Here is a 17206-nt window from a genome sequence, read left to right on the forward strand (position 1 = left end):
AGTGCTTCTCTGTTCTTACTTCTGGGCAGCAAATGAAATCACCTCTGGTGGCTCTGGCCCTTCCTGAAGCATTGATCCATGAAGTTTATACTGAGAGAATGGTACTCTGCCCCCATGACCTTTTGCCTATGGTGTAGTGCATGGTTCCATTTTGTCACCCATGCTTTTTGAATCTACATGAAGCCATTGGTCCAAAGGGCCACCCAATATGCTGAAATCACTCAGCTCCCACCTCCAATACCATCCCAGGGAGGGGTGGAAAGCTTGAAGCATTGTCCGAAGACAGTACAGCCACGACGGAAATATGGTTAGTGGGAAATTATGCAATACAAGATGGGGATATACAAGCCATTCTGGATGGAGATACAGTCACACCTTAAAGGACCAAGTTTGTGGTTTGGGGACTCTGCAGAACCCAGTGATAACTTTATATGCTCAAGGGGCACTGGTGCCTTCTATTCACTTTGGCTGATTTTCTCCCTATTTGGAGAAAGAAGACCTGGCTTCAGTTACGCATGTTCTGGTGACATCCAGATTGGAATACAGCAATTATCTCTACTTGAGGCTACTCTTAAAGACAACTCAGAATATTCAATTGGTTCAAAATGCATCTGCCAGGATGGTAAAAGTTGGTAAGATAAAATAATTATCCTTTGCCAGTCACAATATCAATTTGATTACAGTTTCAAGTTAGGGTGCTGCTTGGTTCTGAAGCCTTCATTGTTCTCTATGTCTAGGATCCCAAGATAAGGGCATTTACAGAAGGAACATTCCCTGTCATGGGCACCAACTCCCTGGGGCCCTGGGTGCCCAAGCACCCACAAAATTCCCCACGAAGTGTCTATAAATTTTGGTGCCAGGGCCATGCATGCTGAATGGCACCCACAATTCTGGACACTCATGGTTGTGGAGCCAAGTTGGCACTCCTGTTTCCTTTTCCTTCCTTCCCACAGCAGCCCACCCCATACATTCCCTCTGACCCCCCCCCCAAGGTTGCAGATAGTTATAGAGTGGAGAAATGGATAGCAAACTCTACTTCCTTGAACTTCAGTTAAGTGTGCTTAGGATGCAGGCTATGCATTTAAAGCATGCTTTGAAAACCCTTTTATTTAGGATAGCTCTTATTGGTATTACATTTGCATGTGCTGAGCCATCTTCATTTATTTTGTTATGTTGTAAGTCTGTTTATATCAGTTATGTGGTTTTTATTGTTTTACAATATATGGTGTGAAAATATATGGACAAACTACTCGGAGTGGTCAACATTTCATTATAAAATATTTGTACATGGTTTCATATCAAGGCAGCCTTCTAACCACTCCCTTCTAGCTACTATAAAGTGTTGTGTAGTTTCCCCTAAAAATAGCTAGTAAAAGGTCACTATGAATGAGAGTGCACTGGATAATGTCACATATCTGTTGAAGTCAGAGCAGCCATCCATAAAAAACTTGAGAATGGCTTTTTGTTTTGTTTTTTAACTTCTAGAGAAACAGAATCTCAGCTGGCTCTCAGTAAAGCTGCAGGCAAACTGTGATATAAAAATCTATGTATTGAAAAACAAGGTGATGGACATTAGTTTAAGGTCTGATGCTTCCTTTCTCCCAGTGGTAAGACTGACATGTAGTAGAAGATGGACTCCAGCCTTGTACTCTCGCCTACTCTCTCTTGTGCCACATACAGCCCTTCTTCATTTCATGAAACTAATTGTTATTTCTGTGTTTGTGAATAAAAAAAAGGATTAGCAACAATGCTTTGCATTAAGGTGCCATTTCGTAAAAGGCTTTATAATTATTTATGAAATTATCCCACATTTCATAGTTTGCCTGATAACAATTCAAACTGATGTATTAAACAGGCACAGTAATTATTTTAACAATATTAAATGTCTCTCTCTGTCAAATAATCATTTCATAAATATGAAGAAAGCATTTCTAAGTGGCACAATCATTTAAGACGTTACCGGATTAGTGACACAAAAACCCTGTATCCTTTTTCTTCAAGACAGATGGAGCTCCTTATCTGGTGGTGAGCTCCCTATGTCTTGAAAAATGAAAATGAATTTTTAAATTAAAAAAAATTATATATTATAGAGGCAATTTTGGCAGCGAACCGGAAAAATAGAAAGGAAGATAAAAGGAGGTATTTCTTTATCCAGGAATAAATTGTGCAAACCTTGTTCTATTACAGACGGTCCCCCAGGGTCCAAAGAAATAATTCATTTTCTGTCATCTGTTTAAGACTCACAGTTCAGACTGGGTGTATTAGCTTGAGGTGTCTGAGTCAAAAACAAGCCACCAGCCCCCCCAAACCCATGAATTTAAATAGTCCCATTCTTTGGGTGAAACACAAATGTTAATGCCACTTTTAGCCCGAGGATACTCTAGTGCAGATGTTCACAACCTGGGAAGATAGAGAGTTTCAGGGTTTCAAAACACTCTTTCCCATGTTCTCTATGTCGTGCAGTAAAAAACAAGAGTGTCCCAATAGCATCCCCTCATCAATACAGTTATTAGAGAAAACATTATTATTTACAGGCTACTGATGTCTTAACATTTTTTAGCAGTGGAAAAAGAGGTTCAGAACTCATCATGAACACCTCCTTCATTCCATTAGAATGGTAATTCTAGGTTCTAGCTGAAAAAAAGTTATAGCTGAAAAAAAGCCCTAGACAATTACCAGATGCTTCCAGTGGGGTACTGACAGTTGATGTAGCACAGGAACACGGTATGCTGCCTTATATTCAGGACTGGCTCCAGGTTTGAGGGGGTGCTTGGCACTGTGCCCTCTGGTGGAACCTACTTCTGCTCATGCCTCCCATGTTGGGAGTGTTGGGACCATTTGAAGCTACCATTTGCATTTCTTTCAAATGTACCAGAGCACCCATCCTCCTTCTCCTGCTTGGTGTTTGCTTACTTTCATTTTGTTTTGAAATGCTCAATCAAAATGCTTTGCATACATGATCAAGTTGCAATTTATTCATTAAGAAATAAACTGGGCTTCACCCAAAGGCCATGGGGCAGTTTACAACACAAGAACTTAAAAACAATTATCTCAATGCAGCTCATAATACAAGTATCAAAATCAAACTACTAATAAATTGTTATAGTCACAGTCCCTGCCATCACAGTTCCTATCTACCAGAAGCAGTGCATTTTACTTACTTTATAGATGAAAACAATGGTGTGGCTAGGCACACCTCATTGGGCAGAGTGTTCAACAGATGTGGTGTTACCACCAAAAAGGTCCTTCCACCAGTTCTCATTCTGCAAGAGAACCACCAGTCAAGCTTCCTCTGACTTTAAGGTGTAGACACCTTGTACTTAACAACAAACCTGTAATGTACTTAACTACAAACTCATAAGCTAAGTCAGTATTATTATCCCCCATATTGCAGACTAGGGGACTGAGGCTGAGACAGAGTACCTTACTTAAGGCCCGTGATGTTGGGAAAGACTAAGGGCACAAGGAGAAGGGGATGACAGAGGACGAGATGGTTGGACAGTGTTCTCAAAGGTACCAACATGAGTTTGACCAAACTGTGGGAGGCAGTGGAAGACAGGAGTGCCTGGCGTGCTGTGGTCCATGGGGTCATGAAGAGTTGGACACAACTAAACAACAACAACAACAATAACAACAACTTCTCAGCTGATATCCTGATCTTTAGCTCAGGTTTTAATGACCAGCTCTATAACATTTGGGAAATTTAAACAGTGGCCCCAAAGAGTGACACTATGTTGGGGTGCTCTGGGGCATTGTACAGAGATTAAATGGTGGCTGCAAACAACCCCATCACTCACTGGGGTACTGGAAAAGGTGGCCATTGGGCAGGTGTCAACAGTGGGTTCTGTGAAGGATCCAGGTACCTGGCGTCTGCCCAGGAATGACAGTTACTGAAACCTGAATCATATCATTGGTCTGTCAAGCTCAGTATTATCTGTGCTGATTGGCAGGAGCTCTCCAGAGTTTCAGGTAGGATTGCAAAGCATGGACTAGCACAGGGGTAGGCAACCTAAGGCCTGTGGGCTGGATGCAGCCAATTGCCTTCTCAATCCGGCCTGTGGATGGTCTGGGAATCAGTCTGTTTTTACATGTGTAGAATGTGTCCTTTTATTTAAAATGCATCTTTGGGTTATTTGTGGGGCCTGCCTGGTGTTTTTACATGAAGAGAATGTATGCCTTTATTTAAAATGCATCTCTGGGTTATTTGTGGGGCATAGGAATTCATTCATTCCCCCTCCAAAAATATAGTCCGGTCCACCACATGGTCTGAGGGATGGTGGACTGGCCCACGTCTGGAAAAGGTTGCTGACACCTGGACTAGCACAACACCCAAGTAGAATTACAACATCACAGCAGCCAATCTGCAACAGAACACATACTGCAGCCCAAATATTGCCTGCCATTTCTGTCTTTCTGCCCACTGCCCAGCGACTCTCAGAGGAGTGGCATGAATTTTACAACCCAGTGGTGGAGATGAGACATAAAAATCTTTCTGAAATATTGAAGATGTAGTTCATTATAAAGGGAGAAGTGCCCCTTTATTTTCATTAAGTGGCATGAGTGTAGAAAAATGTCAGTGTAATGGTGTTAGGTAGAACAATTATTTTATTTTGATCGGGTACCATAAAGTTAAGCACTTTGATAGCCACCCAGGTTTTTGATGGTTCTTCCCCTCTTGTATTACAAAGTAATAAATCTTTGTTGCAAGTATGAAGACTTGTTTTTGTTCTGAGACTGAGACTATTTCCATGCTGTAACAGAAGTTGGGTCTGGCAACACAGTCACCTAACGTTGGTTCCAAATAGTTTCTGGAGGGAATTGCTAAAATCTTCCTTTAATATTGATTAAAAACACTTGACTCTATTGTTGAATATGAAAGCCAGCACAGAGAAAATAAAATACTTCCAATGCTCTGTAAAAGCAACAAACCCCAACAACATCAAACCTGTCCTGGTTGAACACTCTCCTACCTTTTTACAAGTAAGATGATGTCTTCACAGAAGTACACACTGAAATCATACAATTAACATCCAGCCAACAGACAAAACTCCTTCTGCCAAATGATCCAAATAAACTTGTCTGAGTTACAGACTTTCAACTATTTGCTTTGTGCATGTGGCACAATTGGAATCTGGATTGTGTTAAGCAGAACTGTGTTGGACTTCTATCATGTACAGATGTGCTGCTTGGTGTCAGGGGACTTCCTGTAAGCACATATTGCACAAACCTTTTGTGGGGGCTATGCCCTTTGAATTTTGGTATTTATCCCAGGTGAAAAACTCTGTGTAATCATTACTACTCAGATAGTTTCTTCCCTCAAACGCTTACACTAATCTCTTGACTGCTGCTCTCTGCCCCTGACTCCACATACTGCCCTTATACCTGAAACATTTGAGCTGCAACTGAACCTGCTTCAGGCTGGGCCATTGGCTCTAACCCTACACTCCCTCTGGCCTGGTCCGCACACCACACCCAAATACTAGCATTCTTTTTGTCCACACTTGACAAAGCTATTCTAAAGTCACTGTCACTATAAGGCATAGTGTACCATAGCTTGCCTTTTGATAAGAAGGAATATTATCTAGCAATTACCAATCTAATTAGTAGTTTTGAGGGGAATCTTTTGTCTAATAGGGACCAAAAGTCATCTATCTATGCTGTTTAAACCTTGAAACTTAAATTATTGCAACACATATTATATATTCCTGTGCTTGGAAATTGTTTAGCACATAATGAAGATACAGCTTTGATTGTTCATTGTATGAGTGAGTGATCAACATGAATACAGAACTGTGTCATATAAAAGAAAAGCAGCCTATAAATAAAGATCAATGAAATATTGTTCACATTTTACAGATAGGAAACGGGAAGGTATGAGCTGGTGACCATTCCCAGGTCACACATAAACAGAAGCCACAGATGTGCTATCCACTATGGTTCCCAAGCCCTTTCCACATGTTCATTTTCTGATAGAAGTAAACATCTGAGAGGGGATGTGGGGACAAGTTTAGTGTCTCCACTTACTGTCACCATTCCAGTTGCCCTCCACAAATGGGAGGGCAAACTTCTTGTGCTGGTGGCGCCTCCTGCACTTGTGGAAGAATCAAGGTTCTAAAATTCACAGGGAGTCTATACAATTATAGGAAGCTCTCCATTTCAGAAGGCCACCCTCCAACTTGTGCAGGGTGCTGGAGTGGAGTTAGCATGTTTACTCTTGGGGGCTCCCTGTGCATTTATTTAACATGGATGAAGAACACTTCAAGAGGGCTTTGGTTGATTTCGTGTGTGTGTGTGTACACACCCACCCACACCATTAGTAAACTCCAGTGTTGCAATTTCTTTATTTACAGTGAACAGGATCCAACTACACCAGATGAAGTTAACAAGAGTCATAAACCTAACTATGCTTTTCACAGGAATATATCATTAATCTAGCTAAGATGATATTATATCAAACTTTAGGAATAATAGCATGAATCACAAATGTTGCACCTTTTTTGCAGGTTTCTTTTTTAATGATGGGAAAGGAGCAAGCCTCTTAGAGGACAATAGATTTGCAAGCAGAGTTAGAGTTATCATCCCTTATTATCTTGTGTCAATAAAAAACCTTTTTATGATGCTGTTCCTGCTCTCCTTTGGGTATGTGTGCATGCCACTTTGCCCACATTATATGTCATCATGAGGCACTTTGCAAGAATGACAGAACTTTTGTCTGGGGGAAATTTAAGCTCTAAGTGCTTCATAAATGACTGTGCCACTCATCTCAAATGTTACCACTTTTAAGAGACCTTTTCTTTCCAATTTGTGAAATATTATTGTAAGCCTTTCCCATTGTTCACTCTTTTAAAAGTGATATCCATCCATTAGATACTTTCCCATTCTGTGTGAAATATTATTGCAGGTTCTTCCTAACATCATTGGAATGTTTTTCACCTTAATGCTTTTTGCCTTCCTACCTCTGCTTAAGACATACACCTTCTTTCTTGCATACTTCATGCTGCAATATTGCCCTATTTTGAGTGCAAGGTTCTTATATTTGGTTCATCCTGTCAACAAATTGCAAAGCCCCTTACACAATGTAATAAATACAGAAACAAACAGTATTACTCTACAACAATTTAGGCCAGGAGGGGGGAACATGGTTTTCCAGATCAGAGGTCCAGCTTATGAGGGCGATTTGTCGGGGGGGGAGGGGGGAATGCCATGCGCGTCATGTTGTGACGTCCCAATGTCACATGTGTGGTGTCAGGACGTTGGGAGTAGCCGGGGTGGAGACAAATGTGGCGGCTGTGTGCCTTCATTGGCTGGTGGCTCCTTCTTCACTTCCTCCTGGTGCCCCCTCCAGCAGGAGATTACTTCAACCCTCCTTCCCCTCCACAGTAGGAAGAGGAGAAGGAACCAGCCCCTGGAGCCGCACCACAGTTGGCTCCATGCTTCACCTCTGGAACATGGAGTGAGGGCAGCCCCGACACCAAAAATATAGGGAGGGCCAAAAGGGCTCAGTCCCTTTGAGCTGGTACACTTGCTGGAATACAGCTCCCATCCTATCTGACTGTTGGCCATGCTGGTTGCGGCTGGTGAGAGTTGGAGTCCAACAAGATCTGGAGGGCCACAGGTTCCCCACCCTGCCCTAATTCAGGGCCATGGATCAACATCAGATAATTCACCTTTAGGGTATCTACCCAGGCTTGGATTAAGAAAAATAAGCATGTGCTTAGGACATAAAGGGAAGTGAGGCACCACAGAAATTTTCCATTGCAAGTCCATTTGCAACAAAAAATGTAAAAACATGGCATCTCCATGTAGGGCTGGGAGAGACGCCATCTGAAATTCAGGTAAGCTGCTGCTAGCCAGTGTAGATAATACTGAACTACATGCACTAATGGCCTGACTCAGTATAAAACAGGTTCCCAAGCATAAAATACAGTAGCTGAACAAATAAGGAATGATGAAGACTGATACTCAAAACACGTATCACGTTTATCACATTTCATTCCTTATTTGTTCAGCTATTTTTTGTTCTGCACCTGTGCGGTTTTCCACAGTTTCTATTTTTTACCAAAATCAATCCTACATTCATCTCAGGTGATGTTAAAAAACAAGTCACACAGTTTTTCTCAAACAAACCTGAGTCGTTATCAATCTTTTGTCCAAATTCTGAACTTGGATCAAGCTTGCTAAGCTTGCAGTATGAGGAAGGATGGCTACAATCTCCAAGGGAGAGGAGGTCTTGTGGGTTGCCCCAGCACCACAGAAGTAGTTGCTAACTTTGCCAAAATGAACATTTATTCCTCCTCCTGCTGTCTCAGCAGAGGCTTCTTGTAAAGTCATGGCTAACATCCAGAGAAGCTTTCACTGGGTGCAGGGCTGAGTTTATCTGTCACAATTGTGAAACATTTATGCCTAGAACTGGCCATTTACAAGCAGATCTGCTCAAATATTGATACCACAGCAGAATGACATTTGGTTGTGCCCAGAGTATCTGGGCAAATATAAGGCCAGGCTCCAATGTTTTGAGAGCAGTGTGCCTTCCTAATGGCATTTCAGAGCCTGTCAATAACTTATGCATGGGATTTGTAAACATGCAGAGTCACAATAAACCAATCTTATTAGTAAAAGAAATAAGCTGTTAGGGTTTCAGAATAAAGACATGTGCCTTACACTATCACTCCCCCTGTGTATTAAAGCTATTATCCCTTTCTCATTAATGGGTGTCTGTTTTTAATGAACCAATTATCACAACGCTTAACACAGGTCCTGTTTAAATGAGGAAACTGACAAAAGAATACGGTGCATCTGAGTATAACTAAACTGTGCATGCTGAGTCAATAATATATTTTTAAATAGGTAAGTTTAGATCCAAACTGTTTATTTAGTTCTCTCCCAAACCTATGACTTACCAGTGAGTCAATACCATTGAACAGCTTAGGCTCACACCTTTATTAACAGCTCAGTCAACTGCATGTTTACTCAAAGGTGAGCCCCACTGTGTCTATAGGGCTTATTCCCATCACAAGTAAGTGTGCACAGGATTTCAAACTTAGGTAGGAGGACTTACTTCCAACTGAAAATACATAGAATCAGTTTGCACAACAACCACACTTCTAAAGCCGCCCAGAGTGTCTGGGGCAACCCAGTAAGATGGGCAGCATATAAATAATAAACTTATTTATTATTATTGTTGTCGTTGTTAATGTCTGAATCCTACACACACTTACATGGCAGTAAATCTCACTGAATTCAATGGAATTTACTTCTGACTGAGTACTTGTGGATCAGGTCTGAATCAGGCATGTGATAAGCAACCTGTGCTTTTGCAGGCACCCATCCTATCTTTTCAATAGGCTAATTCTGCCTTGTGAACTACTCTTAAGATATCCTTTTAAAAACAGATCTTCTGTCCAAACACATTTTGAGATCACATACTTGTGTAGCTCAATCTTATCCATGTGTGCTAAATTCCAACCGCTTCCAGTGGGACTTGTCGAAGCTCTTAAGCCAAAATGAAATTACACACAAACAGATGCCACTATGGATCTCTAACCTACTTTGCTCTTAAATATAAAGCAGGGGTACATGGAGGCAAAACAAATAATGATTTTATAAACACATTGAGAAATATTTTATGCCTGTATATGAGTTGAGAGGCAACAGGTGAATATTTTAAGAGCTTGGCTGACCAGATTTTTGCCTCTTCTTTGACTTGTCTGAAGCCTAGCATGGCTCAAAGTTCTTGAGAGTTTGAGCTCTATTGCTGTTAATTAACAGTGTTAAAAAGGTTCAAGAATGCTTTCATAAAACAGAATAGCCAAGATACTTTTTTTTTTTTAAAAGTGTAATCTGTTTCAGGCAATGATCATCTATATGGCACTTCTAATGTGGTGTGTGAAATTCAAATATCTGTATTAAGGAGATGAACTCTCTTTCTCTCTCTATATATATATTCAAACTGCTTTTAATAGTGCTACTGATTTTAATAGTGCAGAAATAATCATTGGTGGAATGCATAAATTATCTCCATAATCACCATGTGTACAAATTGTAGTGTATTAATCACTACAGTGCGCCAATTAGTTCCCCCCTCCAACCTGCAAAGGAGAATCCCTATTGCCAATCAACCCCATTGCTAGTGAATTAGCAATTCCTGTTCGCTACCCTCTGTTTCTATTCAGGATTTGTTTGGTAGTGGGATTGGGCAGTGCTCTGCAAAATGGCAGTAATTAACTCAGCTGCATTATGCAGCAAGCTGAGAAAATCCCTATCATTTTCTAGAATGGGGGCGTTTGCAGGAGGAGTCTTCTTGTGGCAGCCCTTTTCGTATTGTAATTGTGATAACAGATGCTGAAGGAGAGCTAATTTTCCCTCCAGTCCCGGGTTTCTCTCTGCTTGTTACCACCTGTGAGGACAGCCACTTTCACCCTTCAAAAGCTAGTGTTTAATAAGCCTCTCTCAGTGGCATGTATCAATTATTACTCAAGTACCTTGGCTCAGACTGGGTAACTGTAAAAGCTATTGAGTTAAAGAAATAATGAGTGGAAAGCCAACCCTCGCCATGGGGCATCCACAACAAACCAGGGGCTCTGTTGTTAAGTGAAATTCGCCTTTTTCACGCTGGGCTTTCAGATCTGAGACCTGTAGATGGTTCCCCCCTCTCAGCCATCTGCAGCATTTCAGATGGTTTCTTTATAAAATGTGTGGTGAGAAGGAAATTAAAAGCCCAACTGTATGTAAATAGGAACCTGAGCAAATGCACTCGGCAGCTCTGGGGAACGAGCAGCTGTGATTTGCCAAGCCAACCAGAAAATTAAAAAGATTGTTTTACAAACAGGGAGAGGAGGTGTGTCGGAACATGAAACTCTGGGAGCGCACACAGCTTACTGAAGGCGGCTTTGTGAGGATTTCCTGTGATTTAAACTTGGTTTCTCAGCCTCTTGGCATGAGCCAGACCAAAGCAGGACAAAGATTTACCTGGGGCTTATCCCCTTGAAGCAGCCCTTGTTTGGCCATGAGTTTTCTTCTGTTTTGAGTGAAGATATGGCAACTGCTTTTACTGACATAACCTCATGGTTTCTGGGTCTTGTGCAACAATGGTCACCTACCATCACCAGGTTGGGGAGATCTCAACTGTTACCTGGCAGGTTCTGCCTGGATTCCTCCATTTCTAAACAGAATACAGTGGTACCTCGGGTTAAGTACTTAATTCATTCCGGAGGTCTGTTCTTAACCTGAAACTGTTCTTAACCTGAAGCACCACTTTAGCTAATGGGGCCTCCCGCTGCCGCTGTGCCGCCGGAGCATGATTTCTGTTCTCATCCTGAAGCAAAGTTCTTAACCTGAGGTATTATTTCTGGGTTAGCGGAGTCTTTAACCTGAAGCGTATGTAACCTGAAGCGTATGTAACCTGAAGCGTATGTAACGCGAGGTATCACTGTAACGTTGGAGCATAACCAACAGGGAGTGGATGGAGACAGTTCCATCAGGGTGCTGCTCCTTACTTATTAACTGGGTGATTAATAAGTCTTTACGACATGAAGTCATTTTAGTACAGCTTTCTGTATAGGTAGCTATAAATCTAGTAGTAGATGTACTCACTGCTTTAATATCATTCCTTTATGCTGTTATTCAGTTTTACAGGTAGAAAACTGAGTCACAGAAAATTGTATGACTTTCCACAACGGGCAGAGCAATACTGACCTCCCCCACCCCACCCAAGCTGGTGCTGCTGTGTGTTGGAAGTTTTCCCCATACCTGCTAGTGAGGAGCAAGGCTCAGCTATCACAGAATGCCCCACATTGCCTGCCAACAAAATGGGCTGTTGCCAAACTATTACCAGCAGTTTTCAGACTGGAAGACTAAGGCCCCTATATGAGGGCAGGGCAGAGCTGGGCCAGCCAAGGATCCACTGGATCCTAGATCTATCCAGCAACTTGGAGCTAGCACAGCTAGTTCAGCGCTGTTTGTACTTGGGATCCATCACCACCCTGCCCAGTAATTCTTATTCTTCCCTACTTCAGAATTATAGGGCACTTCTATCCTGGTGGCTCCTAATGCTATCCAATTCCTTCTCTCCCACTGTAACTTACATGCAGAATTGTAGCTGTACAAATTGAAAAATACTGCATTTTGTGTGGTATACATCCTACTGTGTTTCTTATACAGGGCATGGCATGGCTCTATAGACGGGGAAAGAGAATTCACCCGAGCACCCCATTTTAATAATTTTTCTTTTCCCCCCCCATCAAAATTTTAAATCATTAAGAAAAGAAGCACAGCATGATTGATGTGATTACTTCAATAATGTTATAAATTTGAATAAAATGGCACCAATATATTTTCATCTTACATTATTCTGTGAACTTTTTAATAGTTTCTAAATATAAAATTGCCCCCCCCAAATAAATCACAAGATTGAATAAAAAAACTGTATTTTTAACTAACAAGGTAACCAGAAGGTGCATGAAAACATGGATGCAGGTGATAGGCTCATCCACCTTTTACATCACTGTACAAGTCAAAAGCACATCATCAGGTATTTACACACTTTTAATTAAGAAGTTGGATTTTCTGTGGTTTGACAAAAGATGGAAGAACAGAAGGGCACTGATGACAGTATCACGAAGACCTCTTAAAATTGAGTGAGCATAGTGCAACTATGGAAAATGTGTGGTGTGGAAAGATCCTTGCTGATATTAAGACAAGGAGCAGGAATGGAGCAGGTTTTGGCTCCTTATCCATAGGAAAGCATTTGGGGAACTAAGTCCAACTAACCAAAGCTGATATCAACACCAACTGGATACAAACAATACTATTTTAGGTAGTACAATATTTTAGCTAATATTCATATGAAAGAGATTATTCATATGAAAGGGAAGACTGCTGAACAAATTCTTTGGCAGCAATATTTTGTGCACTTTCTTTAGCCTTGAGGAGTGCTGTGTTTCCACACCCCCAGCCTAAAGTCCTCTCACATTTCCTTCCTGGGTTTCTATCTGCTGCTCATTTGCCCTTGCAGATAACAGGGATGATGCTCTTTCTCTTCTGTGTGCAGCAGCCTCTTCCAACTTACACCTGCCTGCCAAAGGCTAAAGTGCCATTTGAGAGTACTTGTAAAATATGCATTGGGATCCCTGACCTAGGCTATAAACTCCTGTACTGCCTGAGGCAATGCCTCTGTGGTGAGCTCAGGCCGACTGTGGGTTCTTGCTGTAAAAATCAAATGACTCTGTCAAAGGGATGTTTAAAAACCTCATTCAGGAGCACTCCCCACTCAGTGCCCCCCTCCCCAAACATCCCTTTGGAGAAGCTGAACATGGCTTAAAAAAGAAAAAAGTGAACCTAAGCATTTTATATGTTCCCTTCAAAGCCAAATCTAATTGAGATCTAAAAAGGGAGAAAATGCTTTCCTCTTTCTTTCAGAAACCAGGAGCTGGACTGGAATTGCAATTTGGAGAGCATTAAGCAACAGCCTCACCTGAAAAAAAGGGAAGGTGGTTTCTCACAGGCAGCTTAAATAGCCTTTGAGGTGTGTGGATTATTTTTTAAAAAATGTGAATGCCTAATAGAGACCTTTGTAATTCTAATACATGGAGCAATTTTGATAAATTTTGAAGGGCAAGGGCTCATATTGATAGTCCCTACAGCCAGATCCCTAAGGGGATGTCCATAGCCATGTTCCAAGAAGAGTCCAAAAATGCAGATAGCTGTGTGTCCAACCCCACCCCCCAGTGTAGCAGTATATAGCTCAATACTCAGTTTATTAGGATCAGCATGACTGAAATGCTCTGCATAGTTTCCTGGAAGTAAGCTGAATTTAACTCAGTGACGCTTACTTCTGATTGCAGAGGTTTAGCTCGTAAAACACATTGAGTTTTAAGGAAAAAACATCAACCAGCTGAAATGAAACTTTAGATTTTAATTAAAAACAAACAAACAATCTTGCAAAGAAGTGTTTATGTAAACTGCTAGCATGAGGTAGGAACTCCATCAAAGAAAAGGATAGTTGTATCTAGCCTCTGCTTGAACATTTTCCTTCTTGTTTGATTTTCTGTATGCTAATCTGCCTTAAAAGGTAAAAAAGGAGAAAAGGACCCCTGGTTGGTTAAGTCCAGTCAAAGGCAACTATGGGGTGTGGCGCTCATCTCGCTTTCAGGCCGAGGGAGCTGGTGTTTGCCGGGTCATGTGGCCAGCATGACTAAACTGCTTCTGGCGCAACAGAACACCGTGATGGAAGCCAGAGGGCATGGAAACACTGTTTACCTTTCCGCCTCAGCAGTACCTATTTATCTACGGTACTTGCACTGGCATGCTTTCGAACTGCTAGGTTGCCAGAAGCTGGGACAGAGCAATAATAATAATAATAATTTATTATTTGTACCCCGCCCATCTGGCTGGGTTTCCCCAGCCACTCTGGGCGGCTTCCATAGAAACCAAAAATACACTAAAACAGAGCTCACCAATTCGAAACAATCATGAAACAATCATGAAACAACAATGAAAGCCTCATTATCACCTCAATTCACTTGCCAGAGCAGGAAGAGTTTGTCAATTACTCTGGCACTCTGGCAGACTGCTCTGAAAAAAAAATGTTCCCATATCTACATGTACCTGCAACCCCTCTACTACAAAACTGGACCAAAATGAGTATTTTCAAAAGTGTTTTGAGTCTCCTATTTTATGGTGAAGCACCCAGTCAGACACTTGTTTCACCAAAAGCTTGAAAAGGCTTCTAGTCCAGCACCCTATTTTCATAGGGGCCAACCAGCTGCCTTGGGAAGCCCACAAGCAGGACATGAGTGAAACAGCATCACCCTCACTTGTTATTCTCAGCAACAAGTATTCAGAGGCAACAAGTATTCAGAGGCCTGCGATGGCAGAACAGGGTTCATCGATCATAGACTGTAGAGTTTAAGGGACCCTTTTGAGGATAGTGAAGGGAAGGACTCGTTCCTTATGTAAGATACCTTAAAAATGTAAAGGAAAAGCTCACGTAATGTTTTTCCCCATAGACTTGAGAATCTGGAATATAGAGTATTTTTATTATAATTAACAGAATAATTAAGATCTTGTGCTATGGAAGTTGATTAGTACAGAGCACAATCCACAACAATTCTCTAGAAGGATGGAGCTTTCTCAGTCATGGCCACCTATCTCCTTGCCTTGTGCCAGCCTTATTAATCTTTCAATGCCCAGTTAAAGGGGGTGGTGACTTTGGGTGGCTTTTAAATTATATTGCTGCTCTATATCTCTTGTGCTGTCTTCTGCTATTTATTGTTTTATTTTGTGCATGAATTCTATGCGGTATGAATGATACTGCTGCTTTAGGAATGTTATCAAACTGAGAGGATAAAAGAGCTCTAAGCAAGCAAGCAAGCAAGCAAGCAAGCAAGCAAGCACAGGCCTCATTGACTTCAATGAGAGAAGACAAGAGCAATTAAAACTTTACCCAATTAATCTATGAGTTAAAATCAGCTGACGCAACCATGAAAATACCAAGAAAAACCTGCCATTGATTTTTTTAAAATCCATGTTTCATATCCAGATAGTGGGACTTACATTTGACTTTATTCCCATTAAAACAGAAATGATATGCTGTAATTCAGGAAACACTGAAATTCAAAACAAACAAAACAAAAGGCCCTGCTTACCATGTGTATATAATTACATGATTCTGAACAGACTCATTTAATACATATGGTTGACCAAAATAGCAAATGTTGTATAAGAAGCTTACAAAAATAACAATTATGATCTCCCCCAACATTAACCCTCTGGGCTTGCCCATGTAGTTAGGGAAGACAATTTTCAAGAGCAGTAAGGGTGAAATGGTAGCCATAAGACTTCAGTAATCAAATGTAAAAACAATAGCTCAATTCATCAATACAATGACAAACTAAAGGAGATGTCTGTCTTAATTATCAAATGGAGCCATGAATTTAATTCTAATGTAATTGTTTAAGCTTGGGTAGGTGTCCCATCCCTTCTTAGTTACGGATATTTTGCTTCAAATTGACTTGGTGAACAACTGAGAGTAGATCCCACCACTGGAAATAAGTATAAGGGCACAGCAAATGTTGATGGACTTCTGTTTTACTAGATAATAATAATTTTCATTACTGTATGAAAAGGGATAAGGAACAGATTTTTTTTTTTAAAAAAACCACATCACCTTTGTGAATGTTCCCAATTTTCATATATGCTTGTACAAAGAGGGCACACTTACAGCAACCCATTACATATTTACTTGAAAGGAAGTCCCACTCCCTTCAATGGGACTTACTCCCAGGGATGTGTTTGCTGCTTCACTGTAGGAGAGCTATCTCTTGCCACATTTCAGTTATGTAGGCTGCAGTGCTCTTGAGAAGAGTAGTTTGGAAAAAAGTGGCTCTCCCTAACCTTTCATGGTTCAGGAGTCAAACACGACAACAAATCATGGTAGCTACTCTGGCTTATTCAGCCTACTCTTCCATTCATTAAGGATCTAGCTTCGTTACTTAATGAACGACCTTCAGCTCTGCTTCCCAAAGCGAGAACCCAATGTGCAATTCTCAGCTCCAAAACACTGGGTGCATGACTTCAAATAAGCATTCTGGCCCTAGACTGATCTAGCATTTGTTGACGGAAGAATATTAAGCCCCAGATCCATAGAAGTACATGAAAGAGCCACATGTGGAGTGGTGCATTTTGTCATCAGTTCCACCTAGCCACACTAAAAAATTATGCTTGGCTCTGCTCAGAAGGAGAACCCACAATGCAAATGGGGATACCTAAAGAAATGTGGTTCTGTTGGATAGAGGAGCACTGTTCCAGGGATATAGTCAGCCAGGGGTTGGACAGACCTAAGGATGAAACAGGCAAGAGGTTAAGCTGCTTCAGTAGTAAAAGGCTGCAAGAGTTGCTGCAGAAGCAAGGAACTACACTAGGGAGCCAGGCGCTAACAAAGGATGTTGCGCTCAACCTCTCCTTAATGCTGTCTGCTGCAGCTCAAATATAAGCTCATATATCTTATCTGAAATGTCATTTCAAGAGAAAGAATGATGGAAAGAAAAGGAAAAGGGAAGAAATTGCTCATTGTAGCCTGTGTATGAGTGATGATGGAGGACTTAGTAGTGTGCATGGGCTGAATAGAGCTGTGAGGGGGTTTTGGTTTGTGGATCTGGGGAGGAGAATGGCTATGGAGAAGGTATTGCGACTCCCCCTCCACTGACAA

At 41.3% G+C, this 17206-nt stretch overlaps 1 protein-coding gene across 1 annotated transcript in view; it reads right to left on the reverse strand.

Moving 5' to 3' along the window:
- Positions 1-17206, reverse strand: part of CD34 (CD34 molecule) — a 118143-nt gene that overhangs the window by 100077 nt on the left and 860 nt on the right. The window lies entirely within an intron of this gene.

The sequence above is a fragment of the Podarcis filfolensis genome (assembly GCF_964270895.1).
Source record: "Podarcis filfolensis genome assembly, chromosome: 6".
Classification (NCBI taxonomy): Eukaryota; Metazoa; Chordata; class Lepidosauria; order Squamata; family Lacertidae; genus Podarcis; species Podarcis filfolensis.